The sequence below is a fragment of the Symphalangus syndactylus genome, chromosome 18, assembly GCF_028878055.3.
Source record: "Symphalangus syndactylus isolate Jambi chromosome 18, NHGRI_mSymSyn1-v2.1_pri, whole genome shotgun sequence".
Classification (NCBI taxonomy): Eukaryota; Metazoa; Chordata; class Mammalia; order Primates; family Hylobatidae; genus Symphalangus; species Symphalangus syndactylus.
In genome coordinates this window covers 47,844,837-47,851,191 of record NC_072440.2, presented here as the reverse complement: position 1 = coordinate 47,851,191, position 6,355 = coordinate 47,844,837, and the positions used below count along the sequence as shown (strand labels likewise).

The 6,355-nt window shown below is 38.8% G+C and overlaps 1 pseudogene; it reads left to right on the top strand.

Moving 5' to 3' along the window:
- Nucleotides 1-570: 570 nt before the first annotated feature.
- Nucleotides 571-4,388, top strand: LOC129467463 (KATNB1-like protein 1; annotated as a pseudogene).
- The last annotated feature ends 1,967 nt before the right edge of the window (nucleotides 4,389-6,355 follow it).

Below are 6,355 nucleotides of genomic sequence, written 5' to 3'. Positions count from 1 at the left end.
TTGGATTGGCATTTGTTACAACACATCATATTAGTTGTTCATATTCCTGCTTCCTCTCCAACATCCACTCATTAATTCCCAAGGCATCATGGACTTGAATTGTGCCAGGCACAGTGCTGATACTGAGTGTCACAGTGCAAAATTGGCCAGGTATAGTCCCTCTGTCATGGAATTTATGGTTTTATAAAGTCTTTCAAGGCAGAAAATAGGTCTTATTTAATTGTATTCAAATAAACACAATAGACCCTTAACAAATATTTATGAATCTTGATAGAAATTTTGTAGGGTATATATGTCACATTTTCCAAATTTTGGATGCTGTTGGAGATATACTCAATATATTGAATAAGGGATTATAGATCTAAAAGATTTTTCAATCTCGATTTTTCAATCTGGAATTGCAGTGAATAAGACTGAATTTGTAGAGATGTGATTTAAGAAACACTCAACGTAGACATGGCCCTGAGTGGGGCCTAGCCTGCAGCCAAGGGGAACCCTAGGCTGCCTGGCATGGTTGGTCAGTGCCAGGGCTGGGCTAAGAAACCAAGAAACACCAGTATTTAAGAGATGATGGCATCTGAAACCCACAATGTTAAAAAGCAGAACTTTTGAAATAATATTCAGGATCATTTAATTGATGGACCTAGGAAAAGGAATTTCTAATTTCATTAATAAGAACAAGAAGGAAGTTAAGAAATCTCAACAGTTAGCTGCTTATATAAATAGAACAGTTAGACAAACTGTGAAAAGTCCAGATAAAACTATGTAAGGTAATCTGGCCAGGCGCAGTGGCTCATCACGCCTGTAATCCCAGCACTTTGGGAGGCCAAGGCAGGTGGATCAGGAGGTCAGGAGATCGAGACCATCCTGGCTAACACGGTGAAACCCCGTCTCTACTAAAAATACAAAAAATTAGCCAGGTGTGGTGGCTGGCATCTGTAGTCAGCCAGGGAGGCTGAGGCAGGAGATTGGCGTGAACCCAGGAGGCAGAGCTTGCAGCGAGCCGAGATCGCACCACTGTACTCCAGTCTGGACACAGAGTGAGACTCTATCTCAAAACAAAAAAAAAAACAAACAAAAAACTATGTAAAGTAATCTTTCATAGAAAGTTAGTTCATTGGCCGGGCGCGGTGGCTCACGCTTGTAATCCCAGCACTTTGGGAGGCCGAGGCAGGTGGATCACGAGGTCAGGAGATCGAGACCACGGTGAAACCCCATCTCTAATAAAAATACAAAAAATTAGCTGGGCGTGGTGGCGGGCGCCTGTAGTCCCAGCTACTGGGGAGGCTGAGACAGGAGAATGGCGTGAACCCGGGAGGCGGAGCTTGCAGTGAGCCGAGATTGCGCCATTGCACTCCAGCCTGGGTGACAGAGCGAGACTCCATCTCAAAAAAAATAAAAATAAAAATAAAAAAGAAAGTTCATTATCCCTTTCCAAATCTCTGTTGTTATAGGAAAAACCAAAAAACACAGTCCCCTAGAAGTGGGGCTGTGACATGGCAAATAAAGAAAATGAACTGGTTTGTGCAGGCTACCTGCCTGAAAAGTTATAGCAGAGTAGTCAAATATATTTGCTTAACCCCAGTGATTCCAATTTTTCACAGATATAAAGCCCATCATCACAATACAGTCAGTATTTTTCTCAAGTTTCTCAGGATCATGAAACAAATGGCCCAAGTTTTGCTCAGCAGGAATTTGAAATTGAATGTATCTTTAACTTTCTGGAGAAAGAAGTATACGTGAATTTGCAGCTTGTTTGGTGAGAAGAGAAGATCTTGGCATTGAGGTAGATTGCCTTCCTGTGCTCACCAGTAGTTTACAGGGAGAAAAACAATATATCTTACTTGAAGGCTGGGTAGGCTCGTTGTCTCTAGTAAACTCACTATGTAAAAGCAAATTTGAAAAATACATAACAGTTGGTTTAAACTGGCTTCAAGCAATCATTAAAAGGTGGTGGTCAGAACTATTGTCCAAAACAGAAATTATAAATAACGGAAACATTCAGATTTTAAAACAACAGTTAAATGGATTATGGGAACAGGAAAACCATCTTACTTTGGTTCCAGCATACACTGGTAATATAGCTAAGGAAGTAGATGCTTCTTTATTACCAGTGAGAGATTTAATCTACTAAAGAGTATTTGTTTATTCAAAACATCCCTGGACTATATAACTTCAAGAAAAAAAAAGATTTCTTCTGAGAGCTCTGAACTGTGGAAGAAATTAAAACCATTTTTTCTTTTAAAAAGCCACATAATAAAACCACTAATGAAACCATAACAATCTACTTCACAGAGAAGTGAAAAAATACCCAAAAGAAGCAGCTTCAACTTTAAGGAGATGAAAGTACACTATGGAAAATGTTGGCCTTGCTGCATTTGGGATTTATATAGTTATTTGCTAACATTGTTTAAGAACTACTGGAGCTTAATACAATCCTGCATAAAAATATAATTTCTATTGTGTGAAAAACTAAGAGAGGGCGTATGGCTAGGAACCCTAAAGAGCAATCATCAGTAACTTTTTGAAGACTGTGTTTTATTGAAAAAACAAATACATGTGACTATCTTTTTGTATTTAAAAAATGAAAGTTTAAAACATAATGGCAAAAATCAATCTTAAATATTTTTGTCCATACTGAGATACTGTGCATGTGAAATGCCTATGATACCAGTATCTGTTTTAAAAAATTAAAACCAACTATGCTTCTGGCATGATAAAATCATTAACTTAAATTAGGGGTTTATATTCATGTGGAGTGTTGTTGAAACATACTCCATACCATTTTTAAAACTTGAAAATATCTGACCTTTTTGCTAGAATCATCATGTCTGTGTGCTCTCCCTCTCATAAGCGGTTTGAGTGTGTGGCCGCTGAACAGACGAGCCACACCACTGTTGTACATCCTGTGAGGCGGATCAGGGAACTCTCCCATTTCATTAATACCTTTGTACATCAGGTATGGGTTCTTAAAGCAACATAATTCCTGGAGGGGTTAGTGCATAATTCAGTTTAATTTAACTGTACATGTTCCAATAAGTAAAGTTCTTTAAAAGTATGAGACTACCTGTTTCCTATTGCTGGAAGAATTATGAGACAAGGTCTGTCTCTGAATTCTTCAAAATGTGAGAGTTTTTCATAATGACAGTCTTAGAAAGGTTATTTCTTTCACACACTGCACTTTAAGTTTGGAGTTTGATGAGACTCTCAAAGTATGGAAGGAGTTGTATTCTGTACATTTGAAATTAAGATGTCATTAGTCAATCCATCTATGTAGAGGTTGCTTGATATTTGAATTTCTGATGGTATAGATTTTAAAAAAATCTTTATTTTAATATGATGGTTTAAGTATCAATATATTTTATGTATCACCTATGATTATAAATTAGCATTTAGAAAAAATCTAGCAGCCAAGAATTTCTTAAACTAATATTAAGTAAAATGACATTGTTTATATCTTTTTTTTTTTTTTTGAGATGGAGTCTTGCTCTGTTGCCTAGGCTGGAGTCCAGTGGCACATTCTCAGCTCACTGCAACCTCCACCTCCCAGGTTCAAGCGATTCTCCTGCCTCAGCCTCCTGAGTAGCTGGGATTATAGGCATGCGCCCCCACACTCGGCTATTTTTGTATTTTCAGTAGAGTCGGGGTTTCAACATGTTGGTCAGGCTGGCCTCGAACTCCTAACCTCGTGATTTGCCCGGCTTGGCCTCCCAAAGTGCTGGGATTATAGGAATGGGCCACCACGCCTGGCTTCATTTATGTCTTTTAAAACTTTGAGACAATCCTTTAAAACCTTGTTAACACCAATATTAAAGAAAAATACTAATAAGTAATATCCTAAATGAATTTGAAGACATAAGCTGGTCCCTAATCACTACCTAAATGTAAGGCCAATATATGAGCCTTAAAAATCGCTTTACATAAAAACTAACCTTAAACCACTCACAACCAAAGCGTATGCCTAAAGACTACTTAATTTCAGTAGTTTCCGTCAATACGCTTTCTCTAAACTACCTTGTGTTTTTTGCTTTCTGCTGCTATTTTTTTGTTTTGTTTGACTTTTTTTTTTTTCTCTCTTCCTCCTGAGAGAAGGATAGCATGGTGGGAGAGCTGGAAATTCTCTGGGTTACAGGATAAATCCCTCTTGGCTGCATGCGACTGCCTCATTGAGCAGCTGGGAATACTGTAAAGCAATGCTCAGCACTCACTCTTACAGTCTTTTATGTAATATAATATATATTTTTAAAATTGATTGTAATTTTTTTAGCACTTTGGGGGCTGCTGGTGGTCTCTTTTTCAGGCTAAATAGACCAACTGCTGCTGCTAAAAGAGTTTATTCGACCACCCACACTCGGAAGCACAACCTCCTTCTCCCCGTGTTTCCCTGAAGTAGCAGTCAGCAAGGCCTGTGCAGTAATGATTGTGAGCAGCCTTCAGGCTCAGAAAAATGTCACAGCTTGATCCCTAGAGCCTCCAGTGCCCCCATTCAATCAGTGCTCAACTGCATAACGCACCCTGGAACTTAAAATGAAAGCCCTGGATTCATGGCCAAAAATACAAACTCCCTACTGGCTCTTCCTGTGGGAGTTATTGAAGTTCTTGGTTAGCTCACCAACAGTTACCTACACTCTCCTTCTGTCCCAGATAGCAAGGAAAAAAAGGCACAACTGTAACATTTTCTGCACAAAGGCCTCAGCTGGGATGCAGAAGGACTTAACAACAGCAAGCATATGCATTTTAAAACAACATTTTGAGAGATAAAGTCAAGTGATAAAATATAGTGAACTTATAATTACCCCTGCTATTGGAGGCAAGCAAAGAAGGTGAGAGGCCAAAACAGGCATATGCCAACTCATGAAATTTCATTTTATTTTCCTCTGAAACTACAGAATTTGAGTGTTGTGTGTGTGTTTCCAATTATGGTAAGGGGTGATAATTTTCAGGCCCAGATAAATACAGAAGAATGGGAAAAGCAACAATAAATTAAAATTGTGCTATAAATATTTCTATACCACTCTGCAGCAAGAGGCACATGCGCTTGCTCTAGGAGTATTACATACAAAATATTGGGTGGCCTATGAGCAACTGCTTGAGAGATGCCTGATAGAAGATGGACCAGGAGCTTTTGGGCACAGGAAGATAGTGTAATAACTACTTGTAGAAATTTACATCAATAATAATAAAATTTTGATGATTACACAACCTTATTATCCCTGGCACCCCAGGAACTTCTTATATTCTGAGTTTGTTTTCCCAAGAGTCTCATTTTCTAAACTTTCAAACTTTGTTGTTACTTTGGTAGAAGAGTTCAGAAAGAATTAAACCATTTCTATTACTTGCTACCATATTTTGAAATGATTTTCTTCATAGCACAAAAGAACAAATTTAATACATGTGACATATAAGCAGAGATATATCTTTTAATATACATACCAAATCTTGGCTCACAAATATTTTAGTTGATAATTTAAATTTATCTTAGACCTCAAAGACCATTACCTGCTCATTATTCCATAAATTATAAGATTCAATTATGCAAGCACACTGAAGGTCTTATTTATTTATTTATTTATTTATTTTTTGAGACGGAGTCTCCCTCTGTTGCCCAGGCTAGAGTGCAGTGGTGTGATCTCGGCTCACTGCAAGCGCCACCTCCCAGGTTCACGCCATGCTCCTGCCTCAGCCTCCTGAGTAGCTGGGAACACACGCCAGGCTGATTTTTCGTATTTTTAATAGAGACGGGGTTTCCCCGTGTTAGCCAGGATGGTCTCGATCTCCTGACCTCGTGATCCGCCCGCCTCGGCCTCCCAACGTGCTGGGATTACAGGCCTGAGCCACTGCGCCGGGCCAGGTCTTATTAATTTAAAATCAGATTCACACCTGTTTTTGCATATGAAACTTTGTGCAGTAATTTGAGTCCATAATAACTGACTTTATGTTACCTTTATAAATTTATAAATGACTATTTCTTTGTGAAATATGGCTTATTTCTTGATTAGGGAGACTAACAAAAGTTCAGCGAATCTGAAGATCCTACTGATAGGTGTGTCCATCATTTCTGAGGAAACCGGCATGCTGAGAAGTAAAACATGTCCCCAAGCTAAAGAATCTTTATTCAAATAGCTGAGCAGAGATGGACATGTTAATGAACCACTTTTCTCAAAATTTTATTAAAAAAAGTATACATTTTTGGCCAGGCACGGTGGCTCACGCCTGTAATCCCAGCACTTTGGGAGGCCGAGCTGGGCGGATCACGAGGTCAGGAAATCAAGACCATCCTGGCTAACATGGTGAAACCCCGTCTCTACTAAAAATACAAAAAAAATTAGCCGGGCATGGTTGCCCCCGCCTATAA